The sequence below is a fragment of the Microtus oregoni genome, unplaced genomic scaffold (genome assembly GCF_018167655.1).
Source record: "Microtus oregoni isolate MIOR12 unplaced genomic scaffold, Mior012 000094F_ref0000399, whole genome shotgun sequence".
Taxonomy (NCBI): domain Eukaryota; kingdom Metazoa; phylum Chordata; class Mammalia; order Rodentia; family Cricetidae; genus Microtus; species Microtus oregoni.
This window is the reverse complement of record NW_024544707.1, coordinates 3,304,953-3,327,217: the sequence shown is the minus strand read 5'-3', so window position 1 is coordinate 3,327,217 and position 22,265 is coordinate 3,304,953. Positions and strand designations below refer to the sequence as shown.

General features: G+C 36.3%; 1 pseudogene; it reads right to left on the bottom strand.

The window, feature by feature from the left end:
• Positions 1–22,265, bottom strand: part of LOC121442740 — a 52,057-nt pseudogene that overhangs the window by 4,863 nt on the left and 24,929 nt on the right.

Sequence of the window (22,265 nt, the reverse complement as noted above, 5' to 3'; positions counted from 1 at the left end):
TGTCCTGGAACTCAATTTGTAGACCAGGCTGGCCTTATACTCAAAGACCTGCATACCTCTGCCTCCCAAGTGCTGGAATAAAATTTTGTGTGTGCCACCCCTACTAGGCCCGAAGTCTTGATAAATCTTTTCATTGTTCCTTAATTACACAATTAAGGACTACATTTTTATTATTCTATTAGTGAATTTAAAAATTACTATGGCATTTTTAAGATTTAATTTAAATTTCAAATTATTTATTTATTTAATGTATGTGGATGACATATACTTATGTCTGCACTATGTGTGCACCTGGTACCTGTGGAAACCAGAAGAGAGCACTAGATCTCCAGGAAGTGTAGGTAGAGATGGTTGTAAGCTTCCATGAAAGCCCTAGGAATTGAACCTGGGTTCTTTGGAAGAACATTTAGTGCTACTAATCACTGAAGCATCTATCTAGCTAGCCTCAAGACTTAATTTAAGTTAAATATATATATATTTTTTGTTTTATGTGAGAGGGTGTCTCTGTGTAGGTCTGGATCCTGTCCTGAAATTTGCTCTGTAGACCAGTCTGGCCTCAAACTCACAGTGATCTGCTTGCTTCTGCCTCCTTGGGTGCTCAGATTACTGGCATGTGTCACTAGTGCCAGACTGTTTTTTAAATAATTTATTTATTAGTATTTTATAGGCATTTGTGTTTTGCCTACATGTATGTCCACATAAGGGAGCCAGATACCCAGGAATGCAGTTACAGACAGTTATGAGGTTCCATATAGGTGCTGGGAATTGAACCCAAGTCCTCTCGAAGAGCATTTAATACTCTTAACATCAAAACTCTCTCTCTAGACTCTTAATTTAATTTTTCAATTTTCAAAGAAAGTAAGAGGTTTTTTATGGCGTTTTCATACGTTTTGAGTTTGTTTAGGTTCTCCATCAGCTGTGCATCTCAGTTTCCTGCTCCGTCTTACTACTTATACTCCTGAACCTTCTGAATCCCCTTCTACTTTAATGTCATATGTGTTTCATGCCCTTTCTACCTCTTTCCTTAGAGTCTCCCCTAGTCTTATGATTTCTATTTTCCTCACCTCTACCCATACTGACTCTCACCTAAATACATTTACATAAAATTTATAAGTCAGAATTTCCATGAGAGAGTGCATGTGGCATTTGTGCTTCTGAGCCTTGCTGCCTCTCTTGACTTAGCATTTTCTAATTACTGCTTATATATGTGTGTGCTGAGGAAGCTCTAAGAAAATGTTCAGTGTCTGCGTGCATCATTTACCTTTAAGAGCACCAGGTGGGGTTTTTGTTGTAGTGAAAGTGTAGACATCAGACTGTGGTCCCTCACCAGCTTCATTACATGCCTGGATTTTAAACTTGTATTGTGTATATTCACTCAATTTTTGCACTTTGTGAGTCAGATCAGGCCCATGGTAAATGACAGAAAATCTGAGAGGAAAAAGATAAAGATTAGGGAAGCAATGTTATAATCAAGAGTTGAACCCAAAAAAGTCAAAACAATCCAGAAAGGGAAAACAAACCAAAAGGCAAAAAGAAATCAAGTCACAAGATCAATACTGTCAGGGTGGCAGGCTTTCTCTCTTTCTTCCATAACTTCTGTTCTCTGGTACTTATTTTGCATGAAGTAAAGGAAAAGTGGTTAGGAAGAAAGGAAAACACACAGCTTAACAATGCACAAGAATTGAAAGTATGTTTCACAGAGCCACATGTTCTTTTCATGTCCACTTCATCCACTGAAACTACAGATTAAGACTTTTGTGTGTGTGCGTGTGTGTGTGTGTGTGTGTGTGTGTGTGTGTGTGAGAGAGAGAGAGAGAGAGAGAGAGAGAGAGAGAGAGAGAGAATATGGCTGGAAAGATATATCAGTTCAAAGTGTTCTAATTACAGTAGACATTAAATGGTAAAAGTGGTTACCTGCCAGATCGATCTTCCATTAGTAAGTTGTAGCTTATAGAGTTGGCATGTGATTTTTTCCGTGATGCATTCCCCCATTTGAGTCTGAGACTCTGGTGTCCTTGGACCACACAATCAAGCTGTGGAGGTGCCGGTAGTATTGGTTTGGTTTTGCTTCTTATTGATGGGCTAAAAGGGCTTAGTCCGTAATGATTAATAGCTTGAATTCTGATTCTAGTGGTAAAAATAAATTAAAATATATGAATTTATATTTAGTAGAGGAAATACTGTTCTTCATATAAGCCAACCTACTCTATCTCTATATAGAATGACTATTATACTGATTACAAGACAGGTTTCTAAGATAGAACTACTATTAAAAACCACTGATGAGAAGCAGAAATGGTTCTTACTAATATGAAATTTTGCCAATGAAACATAACTCTTTTCAAAAGAAATTTGAAGTATATTAAATACACAAATGCAGGTCTGCTCAAAATTCTCAACATTCTTTCCACGTACCCAAAATAAGATATGAGTGACTTACCTGTATGTAGTATTAGGCTGTAGATTTTTCAGAACATACTCTGTTACTCTATCAACAGTCAAGTTTTTTTTATCTCCATACTCGATGTTATATCCAGTGATGGGAGAACCATGGCAGTCTGGCTCCTCCCATCGGATAGCTATGCAAGATGAAGACAGTTTGGCAGGAACTTTGTCTTCAAATTCTTGTAACATTGGAACTATGGCAGGTACAGTTCCCGGTGTAGTTACTTTTCCAGTTCCTCCAAACATTCCAACCCCAACTATATTGACAGCCTGAAAAACAATGTAACATTCATTAGCAATTCATTTTAATGATTTTCTGTGCACGAACATTTTGTTGCATAACCAAACAGTGCATCATAAACACATATTCTAACAATTTGGTTCTACACTGCAGAAATACATGCTGAGACTTGAAGTGTGTGTCTTTAGGAAGGTAAAAAGTTATAAAAAGATGAACCACTGACTAATGCCACTGACTAATGAGAAGAGTTTAAATGTTTGGGGGTCATAGAATCAAATTATTCACAATAATATAAGGAAAAGAGAATGAATAGACATAAATATTGATCAATTGAAACCGAATCATCTGCATCTGGCAACTTTGTACTTGAATTTGCTAAATTTTCCTTCCAGAAATTGATTTCAACTTTGAAGGCTGAGAAACAATTTGCTGATAACCAATCTCATTAGGTGGATAAATCAATGAGTACATAAAGTCCGGGGGCTTGTTGACACACACACACATACACACACACACACACACACACACACACACACACACACACACACACACAAAAGAGTGCACACGAATGAAGAAAAGTCGGAAGTGTTATACGGACATTTTAGATAATTAACCCCCCACAAGACTCATCAACTAGGACACTAAGATTTTCTCCATTCTTCATGCTTGGGTTTTTATCTCTGTTAAGTTCCCATCCAGTCAATCAGTTTCACAGATCTTGGGCAAGCATATAATATATAATCCCAAACTGAACAATAATATATACATATGTCCTGTACCTACTTTCCTCTGGGGACAATATTTTCAGTAACTACAGTTCAATACTATGGCCAAGAAATCACCATTGATAAAACACACTGATGTTTCTTGGAACTGTGTGCACTTATTTGTGTGTGTGCTTAAGTTTTAGTCAGTCACGATGGTCCCTTCAATACAAAGAAGTTTTATCACAGGATTCCATGTGCTCGTCTTCCAGCCACAGTATGTTCCAACTCTGTCCAATTTCCAACTCCTCAAAACCACTAACTGCTTGCTATACATCATTACTACAAATTTCTTGTTTTCAGAATATCATATAAATATTATATAATGCAACATATAACTTTGATGCAGGCTCAGCTTTTAGTTACTGTAATAATCTGGAGAGTTTTCAGCTTTTATATATTAATAATTTGCTCATTTTTATTACTGAACAGTGTGTCACAGTATAGATGTATCATAGTTTACTTAACCATACATCCATTGAAAGATATTGAGATGATTTTAGTTTGACTCCTACAAATAAATGTAAGATGCTACTGTGCTCTTTATCTGGAAAGGCTATGATTCTCATCAGTGTCTTGTGAATGACCAGTTTCCTTAGGAATCTGACAACACTTGGTGTTACCATTGATCTTTAACTTAGGCATTCTGAAAGGGACCTTTTAGTGACTTTTTTTTATAAAGGTTAACTATAGCTGTACAAATAGGTAATAAATCAAGAAGCTATATGAGTACTTATTGAATCTCTGTCTTTTGAAAATTCCAACTTAGAATACAAAAAGGTACTTAAGTATTTAAAGGTCAAATTAGCATCAATGGATGGATATATACTGCACACAGTCAATGTTGAGTCATTTGACTATAATACTGAGGATTGGGCAGAAAAGTCAATTTCCAAAGGTATGCAGAGACATCAAAATACCAAATGCTTTTATAGTGATAGAATAGGACATCTGAGAAGGGATTGTAGACAAGATGTTTCTAGAAATGTTTCCACTGGGAATGACAAAAATAGATGGTTTCAACCTCTGGATTATATAGAAGATGCATCAAAGGCCACCATTGGACCAATTAATGTAGATCAACAGGAGACAAACAAGACAACCTGCTACCATTGAGAAACTTTGGGGGGGGGCTCTTGCAGGCCCTCACATTAATTTTGGTCCAGTCATTCCCAGTCACTGTGGAGGACATGTCTTCCCAGAAAAACTAGAACAATTAAGTGCCTGTTGTAAAAAGCAGAACAAAACAAAACAAAAAAACCATACTGCTCTGGATGGTAGAATAAACATAGAGGATGAATAAAAAATTCTAATAGGAAAATCAGAAATGTATATTTTGGCAGACTTCTATAAATGATCAAAGACCAAAGCTGAGAGTACATATAAGTAATATTAAATTGAAGGATTACTGGACACAGGTGAGGATGTGACTATTATTACTCCAGAATCTTGGTATCTGAATTGGCCTCTTCAGGAGGCAAATATTCAATTCCTAAGAACTGGAACCCTATCTCAAGTAAAACAAAGCATGAGATGGGGTGAATGCATAGGGTCAGCAAGACAGAGAGGAAGGCTGAGGCCATATTTATCTAACATAGCAGTGACTCTATGGGGTCATAATCTGTTGCAGCAATGTAATACCCAGATTAACATTCATGTATTCTCAGATATGGGAGTACAATCCAATTCATGTTTCTGGGAAGGATATCATAAGGTACTATTAAAAAAACTGTCAACAGCCATTCAGATTGTACAAAAACACTAAACAACTAGCAAACCTTCAGAGGTGCTAACAGCCCTGCCTTTAAAATGGTTAACTAAGGAACCAATATGGGTTAAACAATGGCCTTTGACAGAAGAGACACTATAAGCTTTAGAACAGCTGGTACAGGGGCAACTAGATGTGCACCATATTGAAGAATCAACCAGCCCTTGGAATTTTCCTGTATTTGTTCTTGAAAGGAAATCTGGATAATGGAGAATGGTGACAGATCTAATAGCTGTCAATAAAGTTATTCAACCAATGGGCCCTCTATAATCTGGAATTCCTTTGCTTTCCCTGTTGCCTAAAGGATGGCCTTTTATAGCTATTGATTTAAAAGATTGTTTTTTCATTATACATTTATAAGAAAAAGACAGAAAATTTTTCCTCCACAGTGACTACTTATAATAATTCTCAGCCTTCTAAGAGATTTCAATGGAGGGTCCTCACACAGGGAATGTTAAATAGCCTCACCCTGTGCCAATAGTTTGTAAGTCAACCATTGGAAATAATATATAAGCAATTTCCTAAATTTATAGTTTACCACTACATGGATGGCATTTTGCTATCTGATTCAAATGTAGATAATTTAGAAAGAAAGTTTGAAGAAGTAAAGAAAGTTTTGCCTAATTGTGGATTACAAATTGCTCCTGAAAAAATACAAAGAGGAGATTCAATGAATTATTTAGGTTATAAAATAGATTTATCGAAAATTAGGTTAGTTGAGATAGTGCACCATTTTACAACATTCTGACCATAACTTAAAATAAGAACTTCAGAAAAACCCAAGTGACTACTCAAAGACTATCTGTAATTGTACCAAACAGTAATCTTGAAACTTATCCATCATTTTAGTTTTTACAGGATCCCATAGAAATAGCATTACCTCCATGACAGCTGAAAATGATTCTAGAAGACAATGTTCCCCTCTTCCAACAAAGTTTGTCCTCAGGGTTAGGGAAATCTATTAGGGGTTGGTTATAAGTGATATAGGGTTGGGGGTTGAAATTAAGTAGGCTCAGGGATCTCTTTTGATAAAAGGGCTTAGATAGGATAATAGGTAGACTGGTGTGAGCTTACTCACAATAATAATAATAGTGAATAGTAGTGAGAATACTTATGAGCTATTATTTATAGATGATTTATATTGGTATAAATTCTTGCATATTGATAAAAATTCAAATTATATTTGTTATATTGAACATACTCTTATTTCTGTGTACAATATTTCTGTACCTATGCAGAGTTATTTTGTCATATTATATGAATGCATGTTTCTACCTCTTTTTAAGATATTTTGTATATTGATACACTTTTAGGACACATTTATTATATTGCAATATATATTTCTACATCTGATCAAGATACTTATACATTGTTTACATTTGGAGGTCATTGTTCTCATCTGCTGCACATTTGTTTAAAGATTGTTTATTATGAATCCTTTGTCTTTAAGCTATGTAGGTATTAAGAATTATAGATCAATAGACATCCATGTTTGTCATAGTTAGACTAACCAAGTTCTTTAGATGTGCAGAAATTGTATTCTACATAGATAGGTAACCTTTAACTACTTCAAAGAACTGTAGAATATGACATTCAAATAACTTAGGATTCTGTTGACATGAGAGATGATTGCTTCTGGAAGTACTGATCTATTCCTGAGAGAATGTTGAATACTGAATGTACTCCACTTGGACCTTGTTTTCTTCTTAACAAACTGGCCTTTGGGCAAATAACTGACACTACCTCAAACACTGAAAAATGCAGTGTCCAGACTGAACAAACATGATACAGCAAAAAGACTGTCAAACATCGCCAAAACAGGGTAAGATGGTTTTTATAATTTTCCTGCTTCTAAAAGTGGTCTGTCAGTTGCTCTAGGCCATAGGCAAAGCTGGTTGCCCCAACATTGCAAATGAGACTTTGGGTGATTGCCCAGATAACCAGTTGTCACTGTCATTTCTAGCACCTTTTGGAAGTTGCTTGATTACACTTCCTGTTTATTCAAGTAATATTATTTACCTTCTCAGATCTTTGATGAATTTGAGGACTAGATAGTCATAGTTACTTTCCTCTCATGAATTAGAAAAGCCATTTCAATATAAGACTTAGACTCCTTTTGGAAAAGATTACTACTGAAAAATTCAACACATATTTCTTGCTTGATGTTGTTCATTCTGGTTGTAATTCCAAATTTTATACTTGATATTTGTTCTGATTGTATATAGTTTTGTATTAGCCTTAAAACTCTTTTATTTAGACAAAATGGGAGGTGCTGTGGGAATTCCTTCAGCCAATAGCATTTAAGATACTAGCCAACTTTGGGTGTGGTCTTATGTACTATAAATACAGACAGAAAAGCCTGCATGAGCCCTTTGGATGTTGGATTGGGTTTCAGGTCCTTGTGCATGCAGAGGACTGCAGATAACTATACTTTATGTGAGTTTACCACCTAATAAATAAATATTTATTATATTCCATTCTGAGAAAGTGTGGAGATCTTTTGTACTAAAACATCCCAGGATATACTTATCCAGGTGTCAGGCTCCATCAGGGTCTCTAAACAACCTTGGGAGTCTTCATGGTGTTAAGTAGGGGACCCTCATCATATGAGAAACCTTTCACCAATTAACCCATCTTTCTCTCTAAACAAGTATTAGAGAGCATCAGCAATGTTGGACACTGGCTTCTGACAATCCAAGACCAAATCTGTTACCTGGCTGTTGCTGTCAAGCAGAACTTCTGGGCCCTCCCTGTCTTCTATAGGACACCCATGGGGGCTATGTGTGCACTTTTGAATAAACAGTGTTATTTTTTTTATCAGTAAGTCAGTTCAGGTAGAGATGGATCACAAGGTTGAAAGGCTACTGTACTGGAGAAATGGCTTGATGATTAAGAACACTTGTTGCTCTTACAGTGGTTCTGGGTTCAGTTTCCAGCATCCCCAGTGTGGCCCACAATCATCTGAAACTGTGTTCCACTGGATCTGATGCCTTCTAATCTGGCCTTTGTGGGTGCCAGGCATCTTTTTTTTAAATTATTTATTTATTATGTATACAATATTCTGTCTGTATGCCTGCAGACCAGAAGAGGGCACCAGACCCCATTACAGATGGTTGTGAGCCACCTTGTGGTTGCTGGGAATTGAACTCAGGACCTTTGGAAGAGCAGGCAATGCTCTTAACCTCTGAGCCATCTCTCCAGCCTCTGGTGCCAGGCATCTTTATAAAATTAAATTAAAATTAAAAAGGATACAGTCATTGTTCTTCAGGGGTCTTACATCTCATGATTAACCCTTTCACATACTTAATTGCTTCTTTTGACTGCTCTTTTGGTTGCTCCTGCTTATCATGATCATTCTGGGATTGCTCTTTCTTCCATGATTTGCTAACCTTTTCCAGATGTTTTGGGCTGAAAGGATCACCTCAATTTTCCTAGCACAGTCAACTCACAAGAAGGCCTTAAAGTTGTCCTCCTCCTCTAGACCCTTCATTCCTAGGACTGTTGCCCCTCCTTAACAGGAAGTATCATTAGAGACATCCCCACAAGCATAGTTCCTGAATTGAGAGAACAGAAGCACAGCCATCTTGTCTTGAAGGCAGCTCCATTCTGGCCTGAATAGTATCCCTTTCCATGAAGCTAATGGTTTCAGTTTGCTGAAGACAGAATTTAATTGAATATATCATTCCTATAATGTTAGTTAAATCAGTAACATCATCTCATCTAACCCACAAGACCACTCTGATCATTCAGGAAAATTCCTAGAATCCCCAGTAAGGCTTTCCCAAGCCCTAGCACTATAAGAACCCTAGCCAGTAAATGAAGCTCATTGCCTTACTGTATTGACTTCTGATAAGCACCTGTCCCAAGTTTTTCTCAAAGTCAAACTATCTTTGAACTGAGGAAGCAGAGGCTGTGGGATTTCTGAGTTCGAGGCCAGCCTGTTTTCCAGTGAGAATACCAGGACAACCCGGGCTACACAGAGAATCCCTGACATGTCTTAAAAAGTCAAAGAGCAAAACAACACTCTCCTCAAAAGAAAAAAAAGAGAAAGAAACTGGTTGTGTAAGCCTGAACAGGTGTATTTGTTTCAGACAAGGACCCATCGTATACTCCAGTCCAGCCTTAAACTTATTATGTATCCCATGCTTACCTCAAACCTGAGGCAATTCTCCTGCATCACCCTCTAAAATTCTGGAAATACATGCCTGTTCTACAGGCCTGGGTCAAGTCAGTGTTTTAATAACCATTTTAGATAATTGCTAGAAGTTCAGAGAGATCTGAAAACCATAGACGTATAAAGGAAATATGACAGATCAAGTGGGACTGGAAAGTACATGTGAGATCATTTGGGGCTTTAAATAATACGAGAAGGAACTCCAAGTGCTGTAGTCAAAGATAAGCAGTATTCTTAGAAATCCTTCCCTTCTTGACTTTACTCTGGTCTTTACATTGGGAATGACGCTAGTATTATATATATATATGTGAAGCACAGTTCAATAGCTAAGGAAATAGTGAAGGAAATGCCATCTCTACCTGGACTCTGCAAAAATACGTGGTTGCTGGAATAAGGCCTTTGACTTCATACCGCAAACAAGGGCCAGTGTAAATCAAGTGCATGGAATCTTCAACTTGTCCCCACTGCAGTCGGTAATCGGTGATTTCAGCACCATTGCATTTAGGAATCTGAAAGACGAATTGCATACAGAAATTCAATCCTTTTTCTAAGTGGTATATTAGACACTGTGGAGAAGAATAACACATGAAGATTGTAATCCATCAAGTGAAACAGGATAGAGATGGATAGAAACAAACACAGGCAGGACACTAGAACCACATTCAAAGGCACAAGTTAGAGTAAGAAAAAGGACATGCTGATTTCACAACTGAGATGAATGAAAACAAAAATATTGTTTAACATTGCCATTGGTTGGTATGATAAATCACTGATCATATGACCTGGTGAATTGGCCTACATAAGTTAAAAAATTAGTATTGTCATACATTATTACAGACTAAGCCTTTTTGTCAGTGTTAAAAAAATAAGCCATTGCTTGAGACTGGGGAAAAAAAGAACAATCCAAATGAACCTATTTGCCTAAATAATTAGGCTAATTCTTAATATTAAAAATGTAACTAGTTTGGTAAGACATTCACATGGGTTGTTAAAATCATATTTTTAAATCTTTAATATACCTTATGTACCAGCTTGCAGTTACAGGTTAGAAATAGTACCAGAAGATTTTTCAATGATGTTCTTCAAAGAATAGCAAGTTCTGGGCTGGGGATATTGTTCAGAAGGAGTGCACTTGCCTAGCATGCATGAATCAGCCCCAGCTTCAGTCCTCAGCAGCACAGAAAGTTAAACTTTTATAAAATGATTTACCTTAGCTGTCTCTTGCATTAGCTTTAAAACCTCAATTAGTAACCCATTGATAGTCCATTTTGATCTCTGTTTTTATAGTTGATATATGAAGAGCAGAATATCAGTTCTGTAGTCTTCATGATATTACTGGTATCAATTCCTAGGTTTGTTCTAGAAACCAAGATCTGAGGGTTACGGGATCCTAATTCTAATCTATGATTCATGAGGAATTATGGGATCCTAATTCTAATATTTGATTTATTAGAGATTTCAGGGTTTTCCCACAAAATGTTCTAACGCATTATCATGTTTGTGTATCAGCAAAATTAATAAGAAGTTGAATTAGTGAAATACCTCCCAACTGACAACAACACAGGTTGGACCCTTGCAGGTTAGCACAGGTGTACCACACTGAGAAGGAGGGTGCCGGGCTGGTACAGTTCCACACTTCATAGAATGAGATCCAAGCTACAAATTAAACAGACATACAAATAAACAAACCCATGCATGACTTTGCAGGCGTGGCCACTCCTTACCTGGACGGCAAGTACAGTGCAAGCATGTATTCACTCAAAGTGAACTGAAGTTCAGGCGGGTCACCTGGGCAGTGCAACTTCTCTTCTCCTATTTTATGATTTTAGCCAGAAACTGTGGGTTCTTCAGGAAGTCATTTACTTACTTTACATTTCTTTTTGGAGCCAGAGTACTCCTTTCTGTCATTCCGGGGACCTTTTGCTTTTTTGCCACGCATGACTGTTTCCAAGTTCCCATTAACGGAGCGATTGTCTATAAAATATGTAAAACACACTCAGTTCTCACCTCCACAAATTAGTTATGTTGGTATTAGTGTTCAAACCCACTCTTGTTTATACTAAACACATGCACTATTCTTTATGTTTTGCTTCACACCAAGTCTCTGGTTTTCATGGATGGTTCTTTAGAACAATACAATATACTGTGGAGTGAGTTAAGACTTCTCTTTTAAAATGCTTTAGAGATGCCAAGCTTATTTTATCAATTAACCTTGTAATTTAACTTAGAAATTAAGCTAGGTTTCCATTACCAAGCATTGGTTTGCTAAGAATTATTCAATTCAGACTAAAAGGAAACTCTACTTGATGATATTACCACATGTATGCAAAATAAAAGTCACAGGACTAGAAGTTTACTTACCAAGGTTTATGTCTTTGCACTTGGTTTTACTGTTTAAGGGCAGTGAGCGACAAGACGCAGGAGGTAGAGTAGGTGTCTGAATTTTCAATACATCAGAAGGCTAAGAGATAGAAAATATTTTACTATTTTACTAAATTGGAGATCAGCTTTAGAAACATTCAGTAATATAGCAGTTTATTTCAACCCTCAGTTTGAGAACTCTCCCCTTTCTGATTTCTTACCTGGCTTTGGCCTACAGGTGAAGTGCAAAAGACTCTCAGTTTATATGTGGTGCCTGGTTGGAGGCCATCGTACAGAAATTCCTGGAGAGTGCCATTGTAGATTATCTTCTAGAGATTTGCTGCAGGAAGTGGAGCAATTTGGCTCAATTTGTTCATAGGTCACTTCTAAATTTTATAAGTTCCCACAACAATTAATATATGCATGATAAAGAAACAACCATCTTAGAGCACAACTTGATCCAATTATCTTTTGGGGGGTAAGGTTTTAAGACGGGGTTTCTCCATGCAGCACACTGGCTGTCTTTGAAATCACTCTGTAGATCAGGCTGGTTTCCAACTCACAAAGCTCTGCCTGCTTCTCCCTCTTGAGTGGTGGGATTAAACATTTATGTCACCACAGTCCAGTGTAATCCAATAATTTTTCATGATAAATTATTTTACTTCCCGCAGAATTAAACAAAAGTTTATGGGATCAGTAAGTCATGATTTCTAATCAAAAGTACTCCAATTGCATTCTGTGGTTTGGTCTTATAGGTGTGTATTTATATTAATTTCTGGTTTTTGCAATTGCACGATGATTATTTAAGACACTACTATTAGCTGAAGCTAAGTCATAGTTTTGCTAGGAAACTGTGTACTATTTTTTTTCAAAACTTCTAGGTGGCTGTAAGATTATTCCAAAATAAAATATTTTAAAATTTGTGTTGCCTTACCACCATCTGAATTTTCACTGACTTCTAAACTGTAACTTGAAATGTGCATCCCACCATTGTCTCTGGGGGAGTCTAAAAAGAGAAAGAAATTTTAAGTGATTTTCTAAAAGCTTGCAAGTCTTTCACTAAAATTTTATCTCATAAAATGTAACTTCTCACAGAAAAAAATATAAATGACATTGTTATATAACTAGTAACAATCTAAAAATCTAATACAAGTTATATACATTTGATATCACTCATCAAGTATTTAGATAGTATTTCAAAGTTCTTGGTAAGAAACTAAAATGATAAGAATATGTGGAGTAATTTTTATTCATCTAATTTAGGGGCAAAAATCTGTTTAGACATAGTTTCTGATTAAGCTGACCTTTATCTTTGACACAGACCTGTTACTATAGTACATATTTTGACTAAAATTTTACTTGGAAGACAGTTATTTAAGGATACATATGAAGTTCAACAGTTGGTTCATATGTGACTAGTTGTGCTAGCTATAGGAAATTCAATAGCAAATTATCAAAAATGATAGGGTTTATAAAATTCATTTATATTGCAGAGTATTTCACATGCAAATGGGACTATTTTATTAAGCTTAGAGCAATTGCAGAACAATTTCCTCTCAATAGTAATTATGGAGAGAACAAACTTCAGACATAAAAGAATTATTTACCCCAGCCAATTTTTACTTGGCGTGCATGGATTGCTCCCACTACATATGGTTTTTTAGGGTATCCAGGCTTGGCTGGACAAGTAGAATATTTTACTTCTCCACTGGGGTTGCTTCTTCCTTCCAGATTGTAGGCAAAAATCTGTTTGTGTAAAAGAAATTATTTTGTTGGACATTGGAAATAAATGTCTGCTTTGATAATGTGTAATGTGCAGCTGGGTGAGCATTTCCAAGAAATAAATACAAAGTAAAGTTTCATTTCAAAGAAAAACACCAGCATTTATTCCAGTGAAGAGTTTAGTCTTATATGAAAACACAACACCAATTTTTAAACCATGGCACATACCCGAAACTTGTATGTAGTATTTCTCTGAAGATTTTTTACAATGCACGAGAGATCTTCTCCATTGTATTTAGGTTTAAAACCCAATCCCTGAAAATGGAGGACAGGGAATTTAGGAAAGAAGCTTAGGTTCCAGCTCTAGCTTTAATTTACTATCTACCTTAATGGTCTTGAGAAAGTACCTTAGACTTTCTGAACCCCAAAGGGTCTGGACCAGTTCCTCTGCATATATGTTACAGCTGTTAGCTTGATGCTTTCTTGGGACTCCTAATAGTGGGAATGGGTGCATCTCTGACTCTTTTGCCTTTCTTTGGGAGTTTTTCCCTCCTATTGGGTTGCCTTGTCCAACTCTGATATTATATGAGCCTATTAGTTACGACCCAGAACACGTCTCAGTGTTCTCCTCCATTTAACATTTTGTGGCATGTACATAGTAATTTGTGGCTGCTGTTTAAATTGACCGGCTCTTTGACACAGATTTGAAAGCTCCAAATGGAATGAAATAGTTGCCCACCCACATGAGGAAACTGAGATGAAGGTGGACAGCTTGGCAGAATTGTGTAAAGGTGCTGAAAGATATCTGTGACTACAGAGAGTCAGCCAGAACAGGGCTGGAGCTGAAAATGCTAACAGATGTCTTTGAATAGAACGAGCAGAGTGCAGAGATGCTGCTGTTGCCTTGAGCTAGTTGAGGTTGAGCAACCTATGCAGACTTGCCCAACAGTTGCTCTGCACTGAGCCCATTCAGAACACAGGGACTCAAGATTGTTCCCCCCTCCAAGTGAGAAGTGAGTATAAAAAAGTATTGAGAGATGAGGCTAAAGATCATAGCCCCCAAACAGGACACTTACAGATCTTGGTTCTTCCATCTCGAGGACATAAGTAAGAGTGTCATTTGGGTTTGGGTTTGTTGGGGCACACCATTCCAGTGACAAACTATAGACTCCTGCTTCTTTCAACTTAGGAGGCAGCGGTGCCGGAGGTGTGTTTCCTGATGTGTGGAAGACGGCTATTTCACTGTAATTACTAAAAGTATATGTTAAAGTGGAAACACCAGTTTCAGGATCTCATGGCACTGTAGATTTTTCAATAGTGAAAATAATTCAATGTACCTGGAGCCGAAGTGATTTTTGGCAGCTAATCTGAATGCATACTTCGTAGAAGCAGTCAGTTTAAAGATCTTGTGCTGTTTAGTGGGACCACTGTAGCAACTTTTGAACTCTTCAACTTTACCCTTAACAATGCACACAAAATATTAGAATATTTTAAAATACTGCACCTAACAACACATACTCATCATAGTGTTAATCATTCACAATCAAGTGAATGATTTTTAAAGATATCTGTGCATGAAGTCTAAGCCTGATGGGATGCCTTCACTGACAGGGGAAAATGGACACAAGCCCTCATCCCTAAGCCAGAACTTATCTTCAGATGAAAACAGGTTGAAAAAGAAAAGTTTATTTTTTTCCCATGGTGTCTCACTCGGTATCCAAACCATACTTAAGGACAGGATCCATTCCCAGCAGTATTTGACCAATAACAAAATGAATTCAATGGTAAAAGTGGACATTTTTTAGTTAATCAATGCTTTGTCTGGGCATTTAAAAATATGTACAGGTCTTTTGATTAGATATTATGTTTTCTGATCTTTATGAGATTTCTATGTGCACAAATGTATGTCTCTATATCTACATGTGTTTCTTGTGCTTTTTCTTTGACTCTTTTTCTGTTTATTTGTTTGTTTTTTCTTATTCAGATATTTTTTAAAATTTTATCTTATTTTATTATTTTCTTCCTTCTTGCATTAGATGCCTGTTTTCTCAGGAGAACAAGAAAGTCTGTTGATTTTCATGAGTGATGCATAGGGACCTGGAGTTGAGGGAGTGGAAACAGTAATCTGCATATATTAATTGAAAATTATTTTAATAAAATTAAAATCAAAATAAATGTGCATACCTCATCCCATTCCAAAAGAAAGCTGCTTATTTTGGATCCATTATCTTTGGAACCCTGAATAGATCAGAATAATAAAATTATTATGGGTTATTTTTACATAATACATATATGTTACATATAATATATACATGTGTATGCATTTAAACTGGTATAAATTACTGCAAAAAAAGGATATTTGTTTTCATGACAATTCAGATTTAAGGTTAGAACATATGGTTTACAGTCTACAATACAAACACTGATTCTATATTTTGTTTTCAGACTTCATAAAAGGAAAGAAATTAAAATTGATACATAAGAAATTGGAGAGACAGATTTATTGGTAACTGTGCTGACTAACACCAAAACTTAAGTGGTGAAAAGGGGCAGTTCACTTTTTATTAATTACCTAAGTTCTATTGACATTTCTCAATTCAGTTGGCAGGACTTCTCAGAATGAAGAGAATGAGTATTGTGAAGAAAAGCATTAGAGAAGTAAGTTAGATGAAGCATGCATAATCCATCTTTAAAATTCAGGATACAGGAGAGTGTTTTAAGTCACACTGAGATGCTTTTGTCAGTAAAATTCTTACTTTCCACTGCAGATTCAGGCTGTTCTTGGTTCTGCTAATTAGTTTAGGTGCAAGTGGAGGGTCTGGTTCACAGCCACGTGTTGTGAAACTAACCACTTCAGACACATTTCTGTGCTCTGTGTCTCTTATGGTTGTAACTCTGAAAGAGTAACAGCAATTGTCATAAGCTTTCTAGTACTGAGTTGCAGGATTGTGCTTCTAGACACATGTTTTGTTGTTCTATTGTTAGCATATATTGTTTATACATTGTAACGGCTCACATTATGGCATTTTTATAGAAGATCATACCTCCTCCTTTCCCATTATTCTCTTTTGCTCCCTTCTCATTCCCAATAGTTCCCACTCTTTACCTTCATGGCCTTTCTTTTCTGGGCAACCTAATGAGTTAAACTAGGGTTGCTTACATGAGTATGGAAGTGGGGTTGTTTGAAGGTGGAAGGAAAGGGCATTTTGCTGGTAAATAAACAGGCTGACTTCAGAAATTCTCAGTACTAAAACTCTCATAGGTTAAGGAGTCTTGGCTGGCTTGCAGTCTGGTGGCAGGTTGTATAGGATAGACTTCTTACCTTAAAAAGTAGACTGTGCAGGGCTGGAGATGATGTAGGGCCACAGTACCCTCATTACCACTGAAAAGATAATCTTTGTTTACATGGGATCTCACTCATATTTAACAGCTAATAAACAGTCCTAGTCTCATAATACCTGAATAACTGATAAAGAAACCACAGTTTTCCTTGAAGTTTGGATAACTTAAAACCACTTTATATGTGTGCAAAATATTTCTAGTAGGCTCCAGCTTGCATTGAGGAGCAGCAGCGCTTCACCAAGCATACCAAGTTGATGAGGGATATGATCTGGGAGGTGAGTGGTTGCCACTAGCTAGTGGACACACCACAGAGCTGCTCTAAATTTCTACAGCAGGCGTTCAAGTTCATAGAGCAGGGATCCCCATTGGCACATTTGCACCAAGACTGGAGGAGCTGAACAAGGTGCTGCTGGTCAATTAGAAAGTGGCCACTAAGAAGTACTGAGTTTGTCTTGCCTGTGACATCAATATATCTTTATAGCACACACCAAGAATCATAAGAGTAATTTAAAGCAGTCAATTTGAATTTTACTGCCACATATATTTAACCAAAATTGTACAGATTTACTTTTAAGTAGCTCATTTACATGAGTGTAGATACCAAAGCTTCAAAGAACATCATGTCTCTCTCATTCATTAATTCATTCATTTTCAGATGGATGTTTCTGCAGTGGGATCCTATTGGGCCATCCAACCAGAGGGATTATAGACCCCAAACTGTCTTCCTCAGCAGAAACTTTCAAAGACCAAAGTGTATTTGACCACACCAAGGAATTCCTGAAAAGACCCCTCTAAAGATTGAAGGGATGGATACCTTGTGAAAAGGCTACTTAAAAGCCTTTAAGGATGATCAGAGATGTCAACAAACAGGCAAACTCTTCCTCTTCCTGTGTCTCCTCCTCTACCCCCTCTTTTTCCTCCCACCGTTGAATGCTAAGTTCTATTTCTTTGAAAGCAGTGAGGTGTGTAAAGTGCATGACATACCAGAAAGAGATTTCCATGCAAGTTAATTTTGCATTTGCCTGTCTTCTACCCAGTATAGAGTAGTGTGGGCTGTGAATGTTAAAGCTCACGATTTTACATGATAATTATCAAATTAATGAAACTTTATATAAAATTCCTGTCAGGAGCCATTTCCCCAAAATTATTACAGGAACCATTGCCATGAGGAGTTAGCAGAGAACCCCACTCACCCCTAACAATAATTAGAATTGTTTTACTGGCAGAGCTTATCCCACACCCAAATTAGCTGTTAATAGAGAGCTATCTGTTAGCGGAACCTACCTCACATTCCAAACAATCTAGAGAACTAGGTGTGTCAACCTGTGAACTGCTGACCGAGGAATCGTGACCTGACCGAACGTAACCTCCTGGCCTACGTGACCATGGACCACGCGGCAAGATTCCATGCCCCTGCCCCCATCCCAAGCCAAACTCCTCATCCTATATAAGCTGTAACAATGACTCTAATAAATGGAGGCTTCGACAAATCTGCCTGACCTTCTTCTCTCCTCCCATGTCTTTCAGATAGCGCCTCTCCGGGACCCTGGAATTACTAACTGTCAGGCGGGTTACAATCCCTAGACTCAGTGACCCGCCAAGGCGGTTTACAAATTCCCATTTTTACTTTTTTGTATCTGGCCAAAAATGCAGAGTTCTAGAAAATAAAGTTGTCAAATATAATTTTCAAAATCTTGTATACCATCTCTGGTTTACTTACTGCCTAAGCTGAAAAATGGATATAAGATTGTCCTTTTCTCTCTATCTGAATGTCTTTCCTTCCTTGTTTCTCTCTGTTTGCATCTTCATTCAGGCTGACTGCTGTTTAGAACATCTGGTTGTGCACACGTTATCTTCTAATGTATTCTCCATAGTCCTGGATCAATCTTTTGAGCCACACCCCTCAATTTATCTTGCTATTTTAACAGACTCCTTTTTATAACCAGCTCCCAGAACTTAATTAAGAATCCAGGGCTTGAATTTTCACTGCCATGTAAACTATCTCACTTGTTTACCCAAAGACACCCTCACATGGAGCTAATTTTTCCTAAACTGAACCAAGTGGAAAATGAGGAGGAATTAAAGGTTTATTTTTTATTATCCTCCTTAAGTTCAAATTTTAGGTATCCTATAGCTGAAAATGGATGATCCGATATTTCAATAAGATCTGTGATCCAATGAGTTTTGTGGATTGATTTAGGAACCAACTACTAGAAAAAAAACTAAACTAAATACTAACCCTGTCTAAAGGAATAATTTAGGGGGGGAAATGAAGAATTTAGCCTAAGGATAAGTTGTGGCACAATGACTATATGTTTATATAGTATACTTGAATAACACAAAATAATTAAAAAGACTTACTTATAAATGTTTTTATAGAATCCATTTTTACCATTGCTAGACAGTGCCACTTCAAATGTCACAGGAGAATTAATATGATCACATTTTTCAGTACAGGTCAGATTCCATGAAATAGTAGCAGATCTTGTTTGGATATCAGAAACCTAAAATGATAGAAATGCAAGGAATATACTTAAAAATCATAATGTGTAATTTTGAATACAGTATTTTTATGTCTTAATTGATATTTGGTGTATCTCCCATGTTAGGTGCTGAAATACTGGGATTAAATAACTAGCCATTAATTTTATGAAAATTTTAACACAGTAAATGCTTCAAATGAATCTTCTATTAAAGAAAACATCACAGTGATCATGCGGATTAAGAGTGAAAAGGTAAAAGATCACGAACTCTTCAGTTTAGTTACTTACCACAGGCTTTTCAAGGTTGGAACAGCAGGGCTGTGCTCTGTATTCTGTATTGTTTTCTAAAAGTAAGAAAAAATTCACCTCAAACAAAAATAATATATTGGCAAAACCAAGAGAAAATTGTTAGATCTACCATCACCCTTCAAATACATCAGCACAATGAAAATGACTAAAGACCTAATGACATTTTACTTTAAACAGTAAAACAAGAATTTGGTCAAAATACATATTAAAATCTAGCAGGATATTTACCAAATTACTCAATTTAAATAAAGCCAGACGAGATAAGTAGGATTGAAATTTTCAATGTTTCATTAGATGACAAGATAAACATTCAAGCACATGCAATTACAAGAAGATACATTTATTTGTGTTTGTGTGTGTTGCTTGGAATTCAATCCAGGGCCTTTCACATACTATATAAGCTCTCTAACACTGAGATACATTCTCACATTTTTCATTATTTTAAAACGCAGCCTAATTGATCTTCAAAAGAAGAATGAGAGTTATGTCATTTGCTTCAACATATATAAACCCAAAAGACATTATACTAAATGGAATAAGTCAAGTCCAGAAAAACAAATACATCATGATCTCAATTACATGTAAAATTTAGTAGAGTTGAAGAAAATATTACCAGGAATGGGGTGGAAGTTAGAGAATGTGTAGTTACTGAACAAAGGGAAGAAAATTTCATATGGGAGAAAGAAATTTTTGAGAGCTATTGCATGGCAGGGTGACTTTGGTTAATATAAGATATATTTAAATATAACATACATGCATTTTAAGTGTTGCAACAGGAAAAACACCTGATTGGTAAGTGAGTGACAGGTGTCGGTTAGCTTTACTTAGTAATTCCATCTTATATATATAAATTACATATATCTGTGTGTGTCAAAATGGCACACTATACTTTTTAAATGTATGTTTATTATTTATCAACCAAAAATTAATTAAAAATAAAAACATGGAGGTACAAGTATAATGTGGTTAAGAGTAAGCAAAAGCAGAGAATAGCACATTAATATTTAATGTGGGCTGTTGAGGTGATATTGGAGAATAATGGTACTTTCCATAAAGCAGTATGACCTGAGTTTGATCCAGGGACCTGCACTGTTGAAATGAGAAAATAAACTCCCACAAGTTTCCCTCGGAAATGCCTTATTCACATACAAACACAGACTAAATAAATAATGATATAAAGTAGAAATTTATTTAAAAATGCATTGAGAGTCCAAAATAGTTGGTTTGATTGCTCGTTGGCAACAAAACCGGATTCCTGGGTTTACCTTGTAGTATGGCATTTGTCGACTCATTCTTCCTTTGTTTTCCACCTGATATCTGCTTATTGTCTTCACCTTCCACATTATTCTCTCTCGTTCCATGATTATCTTCAGTATAAGCCCTGGTATTATTGGAAATGCTGGCAGCACCAGAAGGTCTGAACACATTATTAATTGAAGAGGGGAGATGAGTGTTTTCAGAGATGAAAATGTTGCGATCACTCTCAGAAATATAGCTTGGAGTACTCTCGGTATTTGATGACTTTTGAGTTCCATCAGAGGTGACTGGATCCTGAGCAATTCTGGAAGGACCTGGAGCACTATTAATGATGTCAGAGCAAAGAGTAGCGTTTGAGGTAGAAGTGCTAGGGGTATGTTCAGAGGAACTAGTGATTGTGTCAGTAGTGTTAATGTCTGGAAGACTGTCGGCAATGTAGGTTTTTGGAGTATTGTCAATGGTGCAAGTGCTTAAGACAGCATTCAGAGAGCAAGTGCTTGAAGTATTGTTATCAGTGTTAATGCCTGGAGGAGTATCCACCACAGTGTAAGGACAAAGAGGACTAAAAGTACTGGACATGTCAATGACTTTGTTCAGAAGCAAAGAAGTGTCATTAAACATGGAGCTAGTCTTCTGTTCACCAAATTGATGATCTCTCATTTTCTTCTTTGAATATTCTCCCATTTTAACAGTCCTCTCATGAAACTGGTTATGATTTACTCTTCCATGAGTATAGGTTTCTAAAAAAGATAACGTGATAATATTCAGTAATCATAATAACCATATTCTTTCAAGTTCCTTTTTCCACTTAAAATCAAAAGAATACTGATAAATTATGCTTTACTTAATTTTTTTACTTTCTTCAATCTGTATATTCAATTTTATGTATATGTTCTATGTATATGTTTTTATGATATACTGATAGGTATGGAAAATATGGGCAAATACAATATTTTCCTAGATAATAATTTACTTTTAAATCCTGAGGTCTTATTACTGTGATGACAACAATTCTCCAGTGCATTTTATATTCCTAACAGTTAGCATTAATAGTCAAGGTTTTTTAATCATTTTCCAATCTGAATTTATAGAAAAATATGTGCCACAAATCCATGCTATATAAAAACCAAGAAAAGCTAATAAAATACAGTTTCATGAGTATATTTCATAAGACATAAACTTTAGGCATTATAAGCATTTTGTGCATAACCTATCATTAGCCCTAAGATATATGCATGCTATATAATCATTCAAGGAAATGCTATTATCTTCTACTTTTTTCCACTTTAATAACTGTTCAAATCTGTTTGCTTTTAACAAACCAAAACTCTTTCATATTTTTCCACTTTTATAAAATTTTCTGTTTCTAATGACACCTATTCATTATTTTGTAGTGATG